This window comes from Pseudorca crassidens, chromosome 4 (assembly GCF_039906515.1).
Source record: "Pseudorca crassidens isolate mPseCra1 chromosome 4, mPseCra1.hap1, whole genome shotgun sequence".
Taxonomy (NCBI): Eukaryota; Metazoa; Chordata; class Mammalia; order Artiodactyla; family Delphinidae; genus Pseudorca; species Pseudorca crassidens.
Genome location: NC_090299.1, coordinates 130,160,395 through 130,180,301, shown reverse-complemented (window position 1 = coordinate 130,180,301; position 19,907 = coordinate 130,160,395). Strand labels below are relative to the sequence as shown.

The window sequence follows — 19,907 nt, the reverse complement described above, 5'->3', positions numbered from 1 at the left end:
ATGAAACTAGACATAAAAAGGCGAGGCTCGAAAGGTAATTGTCAAAACGCACTCCACGTTTATAGAGCGGTTGGGTGGGCCCGGTGGACTTGTTCTACGAACATTTCAAAAAAATAAACGTTGAACGCGGAACTTCACCGGCAGGCAAGGTACCGAGACCGCTCCCCCGGGACTAAAGGAGGCAGGGGCTGTGGTGTTTTCTCCTTGGAACCAGCGGGGCGTGGGGCTGGAGGCGCGGGAGGCGGCGCGGGCCCAGTGCTCGCGCCGGCGGGGCCGGGAATTTGGAGAGGATCCCTGGTCGCGCAGCCGCGGCGGGAGCGGCGGCGCGCGCAAGTGCGCGTGTGAGCGAGCTAGAGAGCAGGCGGGCGGGCGAGTGCGCCGGGTATTGGCAGCTGAGGAGTGGAGGCTGGGCGGCTCCGACTCCCTGACGCCAGCGCGACCAGATCAATCCAGGCTCCGGGAGCGAGCGAGCGAGCGAGTGTGCGAGCGGGCGGGCGGGCGGGAGGAGGAAGGAGAGGCCGAGCCGCTGAGCCCGGGCCGAGGCGCGGGGAGGGACCCTGCGAGCGCAGCGCCCGGCCGGCCGGACCGGGGCCGCGGGGGACCCCGCTCGCCCGGTCAACTCGTGCGCCCGCGTGGACAGGCGCGCAGCCAACCCGGTAAAACGAAACAGACCCGAACCCAACTTTCCCCTCCGTCGCGTCCTCGCCCTCCCCTCGGCGCTCCGGGCTTCCCAGCGCCGCCGCCGCCGCCGCCGCGGGCTGGGGCGGGCGCGGCCCGGCCGGGTGGCCACGATCGCGCGCGGGGCCGGCGGCGCGGGCTGCGGCGGGGAGGGGGCTCTTCCCCGCGTGGGGCGGACCGGGGATTCCCCCCCCCCCCATGATGGCGCCTCCCGGCCGCTCGGAGGAGCAAGCCTGCCACCTCCTCCTCTCCTCGCGCCTGGCCAGCCGGGCAAGGCTCGGGCCCGTGTGCCCCCCGCGTCTTTGTTGGGTCTGCGGTGGGGAAGCCGCGTTCCTCGGTCCCCGGCCCTGCCTGCGGCCGGCCCTCCGCGGCCACCCTCCCCCTCCGCCCGCTGCCCGTTTCCCTTTCCCTTCCTGCAGCCGAGCCTGGGCCGTCGGCGCGGCCCGCGGGCCCATTGTGTCCCGCGCCGGCCCGGGCGACCCCTGCGGGAGTCGGAGGGCGGTCGCCGGCGCTGCCCTCTCCGCGGAGCGGGGCTGTTGTAAAGGGGACACCCGGTGCCCTGGGTCCTTCTGCGTCCGGGGCGGGCTCCTTCCTGTGCCCCCTACTAGCGTCTTGGGGGTCGAGGTCAAGGAAAGTTCGTACTGAAATTCCCTCTCATTTATTCAAAGGTTTGGCGGCGGCGGCGCGCGTGTTTTTTTTTTTTTTCTCTTCCGCCTACACCCCCCGGAGTCTCCGAGTGTCGTCTCATTCCTTTCCCTTTCCCGGATTCGATTGCCTCACTGCATGTGTATTTGTGAGTTCGCTGTGCAGCAACTGTTCATTTACTCTGCGCCCGGTCTTTGTTAGTGTTTCTCGGGGTTGTTTCTGCAGGAAGGGGGGGGGGTGTTGGGTGTGAGAGAGACAGACGTGGGCTTGTTTTTCTAGTTGCTTAATAAATATGAAGGCTTCCAGGGAGAGCGTTTGCCTGATGTACTTTGGGAAGGGAGGGGGAACAAATGCCTGCCGGATCTTACAACCACAGTAGCTGCGGCTTTTGTTTATTTTGCGGCGCGGACGATGTTTCAGTGCACTTGCAAGGTCCCCGGCCGGGCGCTTCCCTTCTGAAAATAGAGGCGCGTCTCCGAACCCTCTCCCGAGAAAACATCGTTGTCGTGAGTGCTGTGACAGCCGGCCTCTTGCTTTCCCCTGAGGTTCTCTTGCTGAAATTTCAGAGTAGGTGGAATGATACAGAAGTTGCTTGATCTCTGTATGTGCTTCCTCTTACTGAAACTCCTAGCAAGCAGCTCAATCGCAAAATGCCTTTATTTCAGAACGTTTCTCGCTTTCATTACCTGCCGTGGATAACATGCCTGCATTCAGTAGCACAATGAGAAAACTGTTCTCTGCCCATGTTGATTTTTCATCTTGTTTCTCATTACCTCTTGACGCTTTATTGGAGGTAGCTGAGCTGTATTGGAACCACGATTTAAAAAGAATCAGGGCAGAATCAATGTGCACTGCCCCGGGATTTTCAATTAGTATAAGTATTTTGCATCAGTGTTAATTCTGATGGAGGTGCCAGGCCTAAATATGCTGTAACTGATTTAAATGTTTGTCCTCCCCTCTCTCTCCCTCTTTCCCATTTGCAGTTATTTGATATTTCTGTGCAGGTGGTGTACATTTGTGTAATATTGCAGTTCTTAGGAAACTGTAACCAGGGTCGTGGGAGATGATTTTCTAGAGGTGGGCGATGTCAGAGCCTCTGGAGGATCCAGGCAGGATCGGGTTTCTTCTGAGGGTAGGGATTTGTCCTTGATTTAGTTTTGACCCCTCCAAGCATAGGTATGTAACCAAATACATTTTTCCTTTTTGCAGTATCCTTTGGTTTTATACCCTTGAAGAGCTGATGACCTTTGCATTTTAGAGAAACGACAGTTTTTAGGCAATTTAAAATATGAACTTCTTACACCTCTTGGAATTTAATTTTTTTTCTACTAAGTTCATTAAAGCATTAAGAGGAAGTAAGTCTCATTTTTCCAAATACATTTATTAGTTGAAAACTAAATTGCAGTTTGTGATTTTGATTTCTAGTAAGTCTGGGTTTAGTAACTTGGTTAGAGTGGAAAAAGAATAAACTTGAGTGTAATGAGATGAGTATATTTAAGCTGCAGTCGCCTACATAATCAAGGCCAAGTGTGTGTATAAAAGATCTCATTTGTGTAGTCTTACAAGGCTAATGGAAGCATCATTGAGGCTTTATAAATAATGTAAGTTGTGTATAATGTAGAGTCTCCAGAGACGGCAGAGAAAGCATCATTACCAGCCTTTTCAACCTGCTGGAGATCTTAAATTGATTTACAGCACTGAACTGGTGCAAAATGATACATCAGGATGACATGGGGTCAGCCTGTAAAAGTCTATGATGTCAGCCTATTAGTTCAGTCATCATAATTAAACCATATTACAGGGGCAGCTAAGCAGGAGTCTGGCGTTATCCTTCAGATATGGGTGGTACATGGATTTTGTTTATAGTGGAAAGGCCAAACTGGCAAGGAATGCTAGTGTTTCTGAAAAGGGGAAAGGCTTACAGAACTCTGAATTGCTGAAAAAATTGAAGCTAAATTAAGGCATGTTCAGTCTGCATTGTCTAAATAGCTTTCCATTTGGTAGTGGAGAAACAGATGCTTTGAGGGTGCCGATAAGGACCCTCAAAGCAGCTCTGATCCATGCACTGAATCATGCTTCATGTGAGCTTGAATTTAACTTGGCCTTAAGGACCTTATAAAATATCAGAGGACCACGTATTTCACATCTCTGATCCTTTTATTAACACTGAGTTGCACTGTATTGATGCAAACGCTGATACGTTATTTCTTTAAGCATAGTTACCAGGTCTCCACTGGAAACAGAGATATTTGAATTGAACATATAAACAGTTCAGGAAAAGAAGATTCTTAGTTTTTGCTTAAATTTCTGGCAATCCTTATTCAATTTATGGGTCATCTAGGGCTGTGCCGTCCAATTAGGTAGCCATAATCATGTGTGGGTATTTAAGTTGAAATTAATTAAAATTAAAATAAAATAAAAATTCATCTCAGTAGCACTAGCCACAGTTCACGTGCTCAGTAGCTAATGTGGCTAGTGGCTACCACCTTGGAGAATGTATACATAGAACATTCCCATCATCACAGAAGGTTCTATTGGACAGTGCTGCTCTAGACCTTTCGCCTCTGCTCATCCACACTTTCTACTCACCTTTCAGCTGCTTCTCTACTTGGTACCTCTGTGGATGAGTTTGTGAGGTCGAAGGGAGAAAGAAATATGTCAATTAATTTTGCTGCTTCCTAGTTGCTCTTGTTAAAAGAGTTTGGAAGTGACAGTTGAAGCTACTGCATAAAACAAGGTTGACTTTTCTGTCAATCATATTTATCGTTGGTGTCATGGCTTCTAATTTGATTTAGAGCTTTGGGTAGGAGAAATTGTAGCTGATTTTTTTTCTGTGTCCTTGTCTTTAATACTCATATCTCATTTAAGCATCAAAACTTCCCTAAGTACTGTCGTTGTCACCTTTTTACAGGTAAGGAAACTGAGTTCTGAGTGATTCATTGTCTTGCCTCAGGCTACGTAACTAGTCATTATATTCTTAGCCATGAAGTGAACAAGGCAAGCTCACTCTAGAGCCTCACTTTTCTAAAAAATTAATTAATTTTTGGCTGTGTTGGGTCTTGGTTGCTGCGCGCGGGCTTTCTCTAGTTGTGGCGAGCAGGGGCTACTCTTCATTGCAGTGCGCAGGCTTCTCATTGCGGTGGCTTCTCTTGTTGCGGAGCACGGGCTCTAGGCGCACGGGCTTCAGTAGTCGCGGTGCATGGGCTCAGTAGTTGTGGCTCATGGGCTCTAGAGCGCAGGCTCAGTAGTTGTGGTGCAGAGGCTTAGTTGCTCTGCGGCATGTGGGATCTTCTCAGACCTGGGCTCGAACCCGTGTTCCCTGCATTGGCAGGCGGATTCTTAACCACTGCACCACCAGGGAAGTCCCCTCACTTATATATATATATCTATATCTAGAATACCTGAATAATCATTGTTCTGCTGGGCTTTATTATTCTGGTATAGATATGACTTTGCTTTTATTTTTTAGTCTTTTAGACAACTTTGCCTTCTATTGTGCTTTTCTGGACCATCTTCTGTTGTCTTCCTTTAAGTGCTTAAGAAAGGAAACATAATGTTAACACCTCTCTAAGCAGAACATAATTGGAAGACTAAATCTGACATAAAAGTAATGCATTTCAAAGCCAAATTGGTTTTATCTCTGCTTTTCTGGATAATTCCTGTCACTTTCCCCTTGCTTTTTTCTTGTATTATCACAAGCTGATGGTACTAAAAAAGAAAGTTCTAGTAGTTCAGTTTATCTCATTAAAATTAGTCTTCTTTAGCTGGTAAACACTGCACTTTGAGATGCAAATAGTTCATTGCAAATTCCTTGGAATTTATTGTTTTACATTTATGTCTATTTTTGTATAGTCTTACAGTTCAGTCATTTTTATTTTTATTTTTTTTCGTCAGGGCTATTTAAGAATTTGATGAAACCCTGGATCCCCTATCACGCTCCCATCCTCCAATCCAAAAATGCTTATATGCCCTGAAGCTTGTGTGTGCACAGAAGTACCCAAATTTCAGGTGAAGGACATCCATGGGACTGCCTTGCCAAGTGTGTTCATAAACACTGATTTGTAATTTCCTTTACAAAGAATAGAGATATTGAGTGTTAAAAGCTACTTTGATGTTCCTATCAAGTTGAGCAATCCGAGGCCCAGGGAAGATAGCGGACTTGCCTGAAGTCACCCATCCAGTGATTGGAGGAGGGAAAGCCTGCACCTGGATCACTGTCATTGTCAAGTTCCCATTTGTTTGTTTTTTCCTTCCTCACTCGCTGTGCTCCTGGGCCTTTGGTCTGAGCATTTCCAGTGTTAATTGGGGAGGGGAGGAAAGGAGAATTTTTTGGCATGATGTTAACTTTTTGTACCCAACATTATTTGAGCTGAGTATGAATCAAGTCTGACAACCTCAGATGTTTTTTACAGATTAAAATTGATTTTTTTTTTTTAATTTTAGAGATGGAAAAGAAACGACTTATACCTGATTTAGTCAATGGGACCTTTCTAGAAAATGGTAGATCCGAGATTCTACGAAGTTCAAATTAAATCAGGCAGGTCTGCTGTACAAATCTCCTCGTTTGGCTCTCAAAAACAAATCATATTCCTAACCAAAAGTCAGAGATTGGGGTATTTAGGGAAGGAGTTAGGAGGTACTAGGGAGAGAATTGGAAAGGTCTAAGGAGAAAAGGGATAATTTAAATATAAAAATTTAGAAATGAAGTATAAAGTTATAAAATGACATTGAGGCTGATGAAGTGTTCTGTGTAATTGTACTTCTGTATGTGGTTTTTCTTTTCTTTTTTAAAAACTTACTATCACCGGTTTATTATGAAAGGATATAACTCAGGAACAGCCAGATGGAAGAGATGGACAGGGCAAGGTATGGGGGAAGGGCGCCATGAGCTCCATGCCCTCTCCAGGCGCCCCACCCGCATAGCACCTTGATGTGTTCACCGGCCTGGAGGCTCTGGTCTTAATTTTTGGTACCAAGATTAGCAGGAAGTGCTTTGGTAACAAATAGAGGCATCTCCATTTTGCCTCGAATTGAAATCTCTTGACTCTTTATCCCCCTTTTCTGCTATTACGTCGTATTGCAACTATTTAGGCTAATCTGGTGACCTGTCATCTGATTTGCTGCAAAAATACCTGAAGTATTTTTAATACTTCTGGAGTTACTGCCTTAAAAAAAAAAAAAACTAAGTTGCATGAATGTACTTACTTAAAATCTAAGTCAGAATCTTCACTATGGTGTTCATTATTAAAATAATGTCAGTTTTAGAGATGTACTACTAGTCCTAGGCAAAAAAGTAACATTTACAGCTATTGCTGGCTGATTTGCAGAAATGAGCGGGCCCTGTAGAACGTTCATTTGCATAAGGAAAGCTGTCTTTCAGATGGGAAAAGCCAATCTTTCAAAAACAGTTCAACTCCAATGACTGCATCGGGCTTTTAGGCTGATACTGGGAACTGCAGTATTTGAGCAGTTTAGTCTAACATCTTTGTGATTTTTTAAAAATTAATTTATTATTTTATTTTTGGCTGCGTTGGGTCTTCGTTGCTGCGCGCGGGCTTTCTCTAGCTGTGGCGAGCGGGGACTCCTCTTCGTTGTGGTGCGCGGGCTTCTCATTGCGGTGGCTTCTCGTTGCAGAGCACGGGCTCTAGGTGCGCGGGCTTCAGTAATTGTGGCATGCAGACTCAGTAGTTGTGGCTCATGGGCTTAGTTGCTCCGCGGCATGTGGGATCTTCCTGGACGAGGGCTCGAACCCGTGTCCCCTGCATTGGCAGGTGGATTCTTAACCACTGCGCCACCAGGGAAGCCCCCTGTGATTTTTTAATAAGCTAAAATCAGAACTTTAGAGAACATTCCCTCTTGAAGATAAAGCATCAAACTCTCTAAGGTTTGAGGGAATCCATACCTGGCAATTCTCCCAAATCTCTCTGCTTGGTTCCTAGTGTTCACATAGGAGCCTTATATAGAACCCAGGTCTATGGTTGGTGGATTGATTTCTTAACTAATTTTCTTGAGACAAGCCTGGATTTCAAGGAACACATACAACATACACAGCAGTTACTTATGCATCTATATGCTTTTGAGCTCACGGTGAAAATAAATATTCACTATGTCATGTTTGCGAAAAGGAGGATAGAGGGATCTAGCTTTTGATTCAAAAATATATTTATACGTGTAATTTTTTAATGCTTTATTTGTAGTTTCCCCTTAATTTTAGGGCAGCTGTACTATATTTTTTCCTACAATTCCAGATAGTTAGGGTATAGTTACTCAAACTATTCATTCATTTTCCTCTCCGTGTCTATGTTTTGTGGTTTCTTTGCGGTGTGCTTATGCAAAGTGGAAGTATTTCAGACCTTTATAGTATTTTTTCTTTCAGTTTCGAATACCACAAGAAGAAAAGGGAACTCATTATCTTTCAAGTATTATAACTAGGCATTAAATTAAGTCATTAGTTAGCTAAATGCAAGATCTTTTGTTTAGATTGAAGGAAAACATGTCTTTTTAATGGAGGAGAGGGGTATTAAATATCTCCTTATTTGATAATTTTGATGCAGTGTGGTAATGAGCATATGCTTCACTTAGTGAATCTGTTAGTTCAGAGTGGCTCAGTAATTAGTGAGGAGACCCACAAAAATGAAAAATTAAATGCAGCATCACAAGAGTTGTTGCAGGGTAATATAGGGGTAAGTTGTACAGACAGTTCACATGAGGCCCACTGTGATGTGGAAGGATGTGTGGGTTTGCACTGGGAGAAGGAAGAGACATTTGGGCAGAGTAGCGGCGTGGAAGACTCAAGGTAACAGGAGCAGCGCTGTCCGATAGAACTCTCTGCAGTGATGGAAATGCGCTGCATCTGTGCTGTCCAGCACTATAGCCACTAGCCGCGAGTGGCTGCTGTGCATTTAAAATGTGGCTAGTGCAGCTGAGGACTGCATTTTAAATTTTCATTAATTTATGTTTAAATAGCCACCTGTTTAACAATGAACTATCACGTTGGACAGCACAGATCTGGAGGCCAGTCTGCAGCTCTGACTGACCACAGAGGGTATTCCTGATGCGGTCCCGTGTGGTGAGCTGGGAGAGGTGTTTGGAAAGGTTAAGTTGAGGATGAGGGTTTGAGGACCTCAGCGTGCCAGAATAAGGAAGCACTGGGAAGTCACAGAAGGTGTTTGAACTTGCAGTTTGGGTTGGAGAGGGTAGAGTCCATATGCCAGGAGATTGATAAGAAAGCGCTTTGAGTTCTCCCTCTCTGATGGGGTGGGTTTTGAGAGTGAAAAGACACCTGGTGGTTATTTGGCTATAGAGTAATGGGAAAGAGGGGTGTCAGATTATCCTTAAGTTTCCAACCTGAGTGGCTGGAAAATTAATAAAGCCTTTACTTAAGAATAGAGAAGAACTGGTTCTGGAAGGAATAAAAATTGTGTGAATGATAAATTAGAATTGACAGGTTGAATTTAAGGTGGGGTATCTAAGTATTCTACAGGCAAGTTGGAGATACATAACTAAGCTAAAGCCTAGGGGAGGGCTCGGAGCTTTACGTAGATGCCAAGTAGTGATCTGTTGGGAATGATGGTGGAACGTCCGGGAATGGATGGGTATTTGGAGAGGATCATGTACAGAGAAACAGAGCTGGTGGGTTGAATCTTCCATTGATGCCCACAATTAGGAAGTGGTAGAAAGGAGAGGCATGTTTGAAGTAGACAAAAGAAGGAACTGAAAGGAAGGTGTGGGGTCAGAGGAGAAGTTAAACCAGGAAGCCAAGGGAAGAGAGATTCCAGAGGAAGGTTCAAAGGGGGACATGTATGGTTCAGGGTGAAGGAGAGAAGGTCAGGGTAATCAAGTGAATGCAGCTGAGGTGAAGAGACTGAGTATATTAAGAAATAAGAAACAGAGTCTTCTATGCCCTCGAGTGATTTATGTTTCAAAATTGATGAGACGACTTCTTATTTGAAGGTTGAGGGAAAGAAGTTAATGGACAGAAAGCAATCAGAGATGAGATGATGGAGGTAGTGATCTGGAGCGCAGGTGACAAAATATTAGTCATGGTAAGGAGGAAGATTGTCTGAGAAGGAAGCAGAATGGGGTCCGAGAGAGGAAAGCGGATGGCACAGAGCTCATGTCAGCTTGCGCTGGTTTTCCCAGTAGTGTCGGAGGCAAGTCAGTCCCTTCATTGGGATGGTGAGCCGGGAGAATCAGAAAATGGTGCTGCAAGTTTAAGAATAATGGAGAAGGTTTGGAAGAACCATTGTAGGTGATGTGCCAGGAAATCTGTGGCGAATTCAGAGGCTGAGCAGTCGGAGGAAGCCTGGGGTGAGGTTTGACGTGGCTGTAGAGTAGACTAGTAATTGCTGCTTTTTAGTGTAACTTGGTGCCTGAAAGTAAGATTGGAGAGGAATGTTGGCAGAGATGATTCTGGCTGAGGGATAGAAAATAGGCTAAGAAATGAGGTTCTAGAGTCAGGTTGCCTGGGTTTAAGTCCCAGCCCCCAACACTGACTTGCTTTTTTATAACTTTGGGAAAGCTGCCATTAACTTTTTTTTTCTAATTTTTAAAAATTGAACTATAGTTGATTTACAATGTTGTGACCATTAACTTTTTTTTTTTGACCATTAACTTTTTGAACCTCACTTTCCTCATCTGAAAAATAGAGATAATAGTATCAGCCTCAGGATTGATAGAAAGATGAGATGAGTTATCCTTCCATATTTCATCTAAGATGCTGTTAATCATAAGATGTTATTTCATGTACTACTGAGGAAAAAACCATCATTTAGGCACAACATACCACTGACTGTAAATTTCCTGGTTAGGAGAGGGTACATCTTGCATTCAGTGAAGTACAGGATACATAAGGGACTTAGCCTAGGACCTGGCACATAATTAGCATTTGGAAAATGTTAGCTATTTAATATTTGTAAGAGTCAGTGTGATTGTAGAGTCTAGAATGTTAATGAGAGCAATATCGAATCCAACCTAGATAAGGGGTTACAGGTTATAAGGAGTCTAATGGATTAAATGAACTGAGAAGGGTTAAGCAATGGGAATCCTGATAATGAAATTGTGGAATATCAAGTTTGGGAATTTGTAGATGGAGCGTTTCCCTGACAATGCCAGCTAAAGTTTTTTAAGAAAAGTATAGTAATTGAACTAAGAGAAGAATGCCCTTTATTGATTTTAAAAAGCTATTTAAAGTTGCCCAGAGCTTTCAAAAGTAAGTATTGTGAATTTATCTATGGATTTTTCTTACACTATTCATTAGTGTTAAAAAATTTTTTTTCATTAGAGAATACACACTCAGTGAAGAAAGATTCCGGCGTGGATTCTGGTCATAGTGTCAGAAGGAAAGGGGGAGATGGATTCTCGATTATCATTGATTGAGTGAATTGTCATTTTCAAGAGATGGGGGTATGGGGGCGGGGGTAGTACTAATAGCTGCTTGTAGAGCTCTTTTGTTTTTGGTTTTTGTTTTGGCCACGCTGTGTGGCATGCGGGATCTTAGTTCCCCCACCAGGGATCGAACCCGTGCCCCCTCCGTTGGGAGTGTGGAGTCTTAACCATTGGACCACCAGGGAAGTCCCTGTAGAGCTCTTTTAAACATGGCTCAGAAAGCAGAAACCATAAAGGAAAAAATTATAGATTTGACAACATTTATGTGACCAAACACACACTCTTGAATGACCACACACAAAAATACAACCGTTCAAATTTGCAGCAAGTTACTCTTCTTGTAAAAAACTTAATAGGAAATTCCACCCCTACAGAAAAATTGGTACATGGACCTGGAGAGTATCATACTAGGTGAAGTCAGGCAGACAAAGACAAGTATCATAGATATCACTTATAGGTGGAATCTAAAAACATGATACAATGAACTTATTTACAAAAGACTCACAGACGTAGAAAACAAATTTATGGTCACCAAGGGGGAAAGCGGGGGAGGGATGAATTTGGGATTAACAGATACACACTACTCTATGTAAAATAGATAAACTACAAGGATCTACTGTATAGCACAGGGAACTATACTTAATATCTTGGAATAACCTATAATGGAAAAGAATCTGAAAAAGAATGTGTGTGTGTGTGTGTGTGTGTGTGTACATACACCTGAAACGTAAATCAAGTATGCTTCAATTAAAAAAAAAATAAATGAAATTCTGGGCTCCTAAAAAAATTGGTAAAGGACAGGAACAATTCACAAATGAATGAAATGCAAACTACTAATAGACATGAACTGTTCTGCCGTGTCCTGGATGAGACTCTTCACTGGAATGGGGACGATGTCTTCTCTTTTACTTTATTGTATCATTCTTTGTGGACCAGGAAGGATCAGTCTGGGGAAACTGGGCTTTTCTCACCGAAGGAAAGGAAGCCAAAATTTCCCTGCCTCCTAAGAGAAGCTGGGGTCACAAGGAGGTACACAATGAATGTAAGCTGGAGTTATAAGAGACAGGCCATCTCCATCCCATTTCCTTGATGTTGCCCTGCTACCCTCATGACATTGGGCTAGGAGTCTCCTCATTGGAATGTGAGGTGTTCCCAGTGCTTTAGGGGCTCTCAGTTCTATGCAGGTTCTCAACCAGCTGGCATGATGGGTGAACTTTTTTTTTTTTTTTTTTGCGGTACGCGGGCCTCTCATCATTGTGGCCTCTCCCGCCGCGGAGCACAGGCTCCGGACGCGCAGGCTCAGCGGCCATGGCTCACGGGCCCAGCCGCTCCGCGGCATGTGGGATACTCCCGGACCGGGGCACAAACCCGCGTCCCCTGCACCAGCAGGCGGACTCCCAACTTATCAGTGAACTTTTAAGGATACCAGTGCTCCATAGAGCACATCGAAATGGGCCTCTTGCTCTCCCACCTGAGTTGCAGTATTAGATTTGATTTGTAGTGGCGTTTTCTTATTCATATGAGACACAGTGATGGCCTTAGAACATGATTTTTCTTATTGAGCTAGACTGGTTCATAAGGTATTGAAATAAGAAGTTCTCCCACATAGTAAAACCTCTTATAAAGTGAAGAAAATTTGAAGTTAGGCATTAGCATTTGATTTCCCAGATTGTCTCTTGAGGGTAATAGTTAATGTCATGGGCGTAAGAAAGGCTTCTCATGTGCTGCCCGTAAGGTGGTTATTGGTAGGGTCCTTACCTAACCGAAGTACACTCAGTCTTACCTCAGCCTTGAGTTTCTACCTGGCCACTCGACAGAAGAGGATTCATCAGCATCTTCTGACCCACCATCTCCTCTCTCTTAAGTGATCTGCAAATATTTCAGAGTTGGGGGGGAAAGAAAGGCTTTTGAATTTTACCCACAGGCTTACCACGAATTTCAGCCACAGGCCAGTTACCCCCGCCTCTTCTTTCGTTAAGTCCTTTCAGAGGACGGTGCCTGGGAGTAGGGGGCCGGAGCTGGTATGCATTGGTCAGAGCCATCCTTCAAACTCTTTAAGCCAAGTTGGGGAGGGAGGATGAATGCCGGCAACACGAGTCTTAATTTTATCAAAAAGGGTCCTTAATTTTATGGGTAGCTTTGTGTGGAAGGGAGTGGTAATGCTACAGTGAGTGTTGCTTTAGGAATTACACCTTTAGCCCTGTGACAGCTCAGCACAGCTGCCTGTACATAGCTTGCCATCCCATCTGTTATGGCTTCCTGTTTTGCTTTGTGTCCGTTGCTGGCTTTGCAGTCTGCATAATTAATAACAACCTCTTTATTTTCCCAGTGTTCGTGTTTGTGTGCTCAGGACTTCTATTCAGTTTGTTCAAGCTCGAGAGAACGAGCTTGGTTTCAAATGGCCTTCTGTTAAACTGTGAGCAAAATTAATTTGATTACCCTTGAAATGATTGGCATCCAAGCTGTATTTATAGCATTTATTTGCATGGAAACACTGAAGAGTTCTGTCTTGTCATACTGTGCAGGCTGAGATGTTGATCTGTATTCCAGGTAAGCCTCCATTAAAAGCGGTGCATCCTCACTGAGCAGTTCTGCTTTTTGTTGAGCCAATATTAATCAATTCAGCAAATGTTTCATGCATCCAGTGCTGGGCTCTGTTTCGGGGAGGGAGAAAGAAACATCTAAGTCAGTTTTTGCTGTGCAGAAGCAATCTTACTGGTAAGAGGAGACTACGATTATATGAAAAGCTAAATAACAAGCCATCGTTACTCATGTTATAGCGTCTTATTTTGAGTGTATTTCTTCAGTAATTGGGATAGCCTTTCAGAATCAAGGGATTAGGAAAGAAATCTAACGTAGTTGGTAGAGCTCCTGCACTGTGCCCACCTCCAGCTTAGTGGATTCTTTCGGCAAGTTTTTGAGCATCTCTACCTATATTTCTGTTCATAGTGTCTCTTATAGAGCTTGATAAAGTTGGGATAAGGGGTCATAAATGTAGGCTTTGCACTGAGATTGTAACTTTGAGGAAAAATGCAAACGTGCTTGTCTAATGCAGCTTCTGTTTTAATAGCTTTTATTACAGTTATCTTATTCATTCTTTAGACTGAGTTCCTTGAGGGTATGTGGACAGTATCTTTACGATCTTGATGTTAGCACAGTGGTTCTCACTTTGCACATCAGAATCCTGTGAATGACAACCACCGCAGAAATGCCAGGGCCCGCCCCTGGGGGGGCTCTGATTCCAGGGTTTCGGTTGGGGAGCTTTTAAAGAAGCACCACAGGTGAGTCTAATGTACAATAGCATTGAGAACTGTCGGCTTGACACACGGTAGTGATGAGTGAACTTTTTCATTTTGATGTGTTTAAAAACATGTCGGGAAATAGGACGTGTGGTATGCTGTAGGTCTGTTGTGAGTATGAACTATGTCTTTGATATCCAGCAGCACTTGCTGCCGGGTGATACCTGTTCTAGGTGCTCCAGACGACCCAGGTAGTTCTGAGGGTTAACTTTTGCTCCCCCTTTTTTAATTTGAGGAGAGAAGAGATAGAAAGAAAGGATATGTGTGTTTGAGAGCTTTCGCTTTTCCCTTCTTGAAGGAATCGGCAATTCCTTGTGTCCTAGAGTCTAGAAGTAGAGCTAATAAATAAAGCTGCTGCGACCTGGGGCACCAAGAGCACAAAGAGAAAAGGAGAGAAGAGTGTTAGCGGAGGTTATCCGGCAGAGTCTGGAGGAGTGTTTGGGTGTCACAGCTGGGGAGAGGGCAGGGCTGTTTCCGCCAGCAAGGATGCTGCCAAATGTCCTGTAATGCCGAGGTTGAGAAACCCTGGAATAGGGGATAAGGAGGGGGCCTGGAAGGCAGATAGGATACTGAAGTGGTCGTGTCACAGATGGCTGTTCCTGCCACACCCGTATGCTGTTTGCTGTGTTAGCCCCTCTCCCAAATCCTCTAGAGTCAAGAGCACTGTTTTTTGCCCTTATCTGTAGATAGGATTGTGACTGCCAGCTGTGTATGAGCCGTTAAAAATGAACATTTTAATATTTTACCTATAATAAAATATGATACTTGAAAGAGTCCTTCAGTTATTTTCCATCTGTACATTTGCTTGAACGGGACAGTATTAATTCACATGCAAAAAAATAAGCCAGTAATTTTTGTTCTGTTTTGCTTACGTTTTCAGTAAAGGATACTAAGAACGATCAGTAAAACGGGAAAAAAACATTACAAAAATAAACCCAGTAAAGCAATCAATCAGTCCATCTCTGAGAGAACCAGAATAAAAGGAAAATTTCCAATCTTAACAAAGGCTATCTACTAAAATCTTACTTTTTAAACTGCTGTTTCTTACAGCATCATTTATAAAGGAGGAGTTTGAGGCGGCGCAAGTGTCTCCCTTTTAGGAATGGATAAGAAAATACAGTCTCTATGTCTTTTTTTTTTTTTAAAACCACTACACAGTAAGTGGTAAAAATAAACTAGATTTTAAAAAGAGAACAATCAGTGGGAATGTAAAGAAAATGAATTTCTTAAAAGGAGTTTAATTTTAATATTCCACAGCCTCATCATAAGAAAAGAGTATTACGAGTTGAACACATACGTGGGCTGTTGGTGTGAGGTAATGGTGCCAATTTCCTTGTGTCTTTGTTCAGTTATCGCTTACAACTACTTATCCCTATGCTAGGCTGTTTAGATGAAAATGAATTTAATTTTGTCATCGCTGCCCTGATAAAACTCTTGGTTTTTTCATGTTCTAGGAAAGTGGCAAGATGCCAAGAAGGAAAGCAACAACGAAAACAAAAATAAGTTGGGGAGAGAAGGAACCAGGGGGATTAAAGTAAAACCATAAGCACATGCTTGCTTGTCAGTCCCTCTACTTTATGCATGAGACAAAGGAGGAGGTTATTTAGGAGAAGCAGGGTGGTGGAGGGGTTGCCTTGGCAAGCCCTTAACCTTTCTGCACCACGGTTTCATCATCTCTAAAATAGTCTCTACATCATAGGACTCCCATAAGGATTAAAGAGAGTGAATAGGTATGAAGTGTTCAGCACAGTGTTTGGTGTTTCACGGTGGTGGTGATGGTGATGATGACGACGATATGAGAATGATTTTTTATTCCCTCTGAATACTTGAGCTGTGTTGGAAACTGACAGAGACCATGGATACACTCTTGTGTGATTTCTCCCATAGAGCCACCTGCGTGACAGTCCTCTCTCCCTTCGAAGTGGGTGGTGATGAAGCTGAGAGCTTATGGAGTCCTCAAACTGGGGTGTTTCAGACGTTCTGTAAAGACTGTTCCCAATAGAATGAATTTCCAGAGGAGGATAGAGTGATTTATGTGACGAAATATGTTTTTAAGTTTTTATAACATAATAAAACCATTATAGTTAAGTCTCTGTCATCCACGTATAGATTTTCCACAGCAATATTTGAATCTTGAGCAGGAATTTCTTTAGAATTTACTACATTCTCAGAGTATATAACAGTTTTATGGTTAGTGTAAGCAACATGTGGTAAGGAATTAAAAGCGTTCTTTGATAAAAGCATAATACATATTCGAAAAGCAATGGTTACGTTTTATTAAGGCTGCTTTGGATTATCCATTCCGTGCTTCATCCCCACTGATGCAAGTGGTTGATAGTCAGCTGGACTCGTTTGGATTTCCACATCAGGGTAGGCAACACAAAGCCCCAGATGCACAGGAGATGTAGTTGTGGTAAAGAAATGGCACAGGTTTTTGGCCTCTGTCCCTTAGATAAACAGCCTGAACACGTCCTGTGACTCTATCACGATCAACCTGATAATATATGGTTCTTCAACCCCCCGCCCCCCATACGGTGAGCAGGGTGATGCTGGGAACTGTTTCATACCCATTTTCTTCCTACTGCACCTTTGTGTTGGGGATAAGCACTTAAAGTACTGTTCAGTTAAATAGTGAATTGGTGGAGACTAACGCCTCTTAGTAGTTGAACGTACAAAGGAGGAGAACTTTTGTTCTGAAGCCTTCTAAGGGCACTCTGTTTATTAGGTTTTTCCATCTCGATTGGTCAGTAACTCACTGAGGGGAGGTTAATGGATAGAAACTGGACTGAACAAGGGATCTGAGGCAGAAGAGACCTAGATCGGTGGTGCTGGTCTCACCTAATTCTCTAGGTGATGCTTGCTTGTATCCACAGCATGGTTTCCCTAACGCAGTGAAAGACGGAGCATCTGCTGCTTTTCGCTCTCAGTTGGAGGGAGCTCTCACTGTTCTGGAAGAGGGCTGCTGCCCTTTGTTCAAATTCTCCTCTGAGGTGGCCAAGCGAATGTAAGTCCAGCTTCGTTTTTGGCAGATTGAGAACAGGGTGTCATTGATCATGGAGAAGAGTGAAATCTGGCTGATCTCAATGTTTGTTTCGGTGGTTATGTAAACTTTGATTTTGAGAAGTCATTTTATTCTTCCAGATAACAGATTTACATACTGGAAAAGGGACAGGACCAAATTGCTTTTGAGATATTTGAGTAATACAAAACATTTCTCTGGTAAGAAATTCATGCCCTGAAAAATTGGAAGGAGATTTGAATTGTTAATGGAAAGGGGACTAGGAACTAGAACGGAGAGGAAACTGAATTTTTTGTTATAATATGCCATTTTGTAAAATTGAATTTTTTGATCATGTGGCTGAATTGTATAATAAAAAAGTACATTCCCACCCATATCATATTCACCCAGAATTAGGTCATATGTCCCAACCCCATACATTGGAATACATTTCTCTGAAAATCCTAGTTCAGTGATAATTCCATTCTGGGCAGAGACACTTTCTATTATTTTTTCCTTCGTAAAACGATAAATCTTGTCACCTGTTGGTCATAATACTGTCTCCTGGAGCCGTGTAGAATAAACCTCTTACCTACTTTCAGTTTTTATTTGTTTTTATTGTTAGAGTCTTAAAATTGAAAACCGTAATTGGTTGTAAATAAAAATGGTCTGCTTTCCTGAACTCCCCTCCTGCCAGCTCACTCCTAAAGGCAACCACTTGTTCAGATTTGTTTATTTCCTTCCAGGCTTTTAAAGGTGTGCATATATTATACATGTGCAGGTTTCATTTCTATTCGTGTTTTTAAAATGGGATTGTACTATGTGTATGGTTCTCTAGCTTTTTTTAACTGAACAATTACAGTACGGTTTTCTTTCCATGTTAGACATGAAAGGCTGTCCTCCCCCCCACCTTTTTTCGGACAGTTACATCATTGTCGGATGTACTATAATTTATTTAATCGTTCCATTATCGTTAGATACCTGGGCTATGTGGAACATGGATGATCTTGAACACAGATCAAACGCATCTGAGGATACTGCTTCCCTTGTAGCTGTTTCTGCGGCTGTTTTCTCTCATCACCCTCATACCACCGGGCCTGCTGGAGGTAGGGGCCTCCTAATTGTCTCCTCCAGACCATTCTCCCACCATCCTCCATGAAAACACCCACCTTTGACCATCCTGTCAGGTTATACCACACTTCCCCTCCTTGTTACTCACTCACTGCCTCACTGCCCACCCTCCACCCTAATTCCTACAGGATTTCAGTGTCTTTATTCCCTTCCTGCTGCTCCTATGATCATTCTCGGTCTACTTCTCCAGTGACCTTTGACCCCAGCTCAGGTACTCAGGCTCATAGACCCATAATACGGGATTTTGCACTTCTAAAATTTAAACAGATTTCACCAACTTTATGTTTAATTATTTTCCTCATTTACTTAAGCAATAAAGTGTTATTTGTTCATAGCTTACCTTCAGAATACGCAGTAGCTGGGATCTGACCACTTCTACTGGGCTGATCCAAACCTTTATCATCTTTTTTTTTTTTTTTTTTTTGCGGTACGCGGGCCTCTCACTGCTGTGGCCTCTCCTGTTGTGGAGCGCAGGCTCTGGATGCTCAGGCTCAGCGGCCATAGCTCACGGGCCCAGCCGCTCCGCGGCATGTGGGAGCTTCCCGGACCGGGGCACGAACCCGCGTCCCCTGCATCGGCAGGCGGACTCTCAACCACTGCGCCACCAGGGAAGCCCCTAAACCTTTATCATCTTGAGCTGTAACAATTGCCATAGCTTTTTTTTTTTTTTTTTTTTTGCCATAGCTTTGTAGCTGGTCTCTTTCCTCCTTCCCACTCCTATCACTCCTCCTCCTTCCATGCCTTCAGACAGTTCTCAGCCCAGCCATACCACAGTCAGCCTGTTAAGCTAGAAGTCAGATCACGTTGGCATCTCTGCTCCCAGCTCGCAGCGGTTCTCGTCTCAGTTCAGAGGGGAAGCTACAGAATCCTTGCGGCGTTCCTGTCTGTCTGCTTCGACCTCCCCTCCCCTCGCTCTCTCCATCCCAGTCACATTGGACTCCTTGCTGCCCCTGGAACATTTCAGGCATATTCTTGCCTCTTGGCCTCTGCCGTTGCTCCCCCTCTGCTTGCGACGTGCTTCCCTAGATATCCACGTGGCTCCGTCCCTCACCTTTTCAGGCTTCTGTTGGAATATCACCTTCTCAGTGAGGCCTTCCCTGACCACAAGAATGTAGGTCCCATGAAGGCATGATCGTTTTTAAAAAGAGAAAAAGCTGTTTCTGTCTCTTGTTCAGCCCTGTGTCCCAGTGCTTAGAATAGTGACTGGCATGTTGTGGGTGTTTGTCGAATGAGTCGAATGACTGTAGTGGTTATCAGCCTTTCTTTTTATCGTTTTCTTTCCTTTTTTGGACAAAGTTAGAACTTCACTGGACAGACAAAAGCTAGGACACAAACTTTGTTTTTTTTGTATAAACAAAATATTAGAATTAGCTTATTGTGAACCAGCTCTGTAAATATGTTACATTTTTCAGCATGTTATAATTTTCAAATCAACTTTACGTATCCCTATTTAAGGCTGATGCCAGCCCAGCGGGGGGTAGGTGGTGGAATCAAAATTTCATGGAAGAGCAAATTGAGGCTCAGAGAGGTGTTTTGTTCAGAGAGCAGCTGCTAAGTGGAAAGCTGCTCTTCAGACCTATCTTCTTTCATTCCAAGTGAAGGACTCCTGCTCTCTCATTTAGAAGCATCTCAAAATGACAGAAACATGGTGGGGGTCTTATTTGAAAGCCTGGAGACTGCCCTGATTGCTTACTCTAGATTTCGCCTGCCTTTTGTTTCCATTTGGAAAGCACATAAAATAAATGGTTCACTTTAAAATTCCTGACAAT

At 43.9% G+C, this 19,907-nt stretch overlaps 1 protein-coding gene across 6 annotated transcripts in view; it reads left to right on the top strand.

Annotated features, from left to right (window-relative positions):
* The first annotated feature begins 342 nt into the window (after nucleotides 1–342).
* The window catches only part of SMAD1 (SMAD family member 1), a 77,221-nt gene continuing 57,656 nt past the window's right edge, over nucleotides 343–19,907 (top strand). The window contains exon 1 of one of the 6 annotated variants that reach the window (XM_067736763.1): nucleotides 343–480. The gene's annotated coding sequence lies outside the window, so the exon portion shown is untranslated. The other 5 variants (XM_067736758.1, XM_067736762.1, XM_067736760.1 and 2 more) reach the window with 5 other exon arrangements.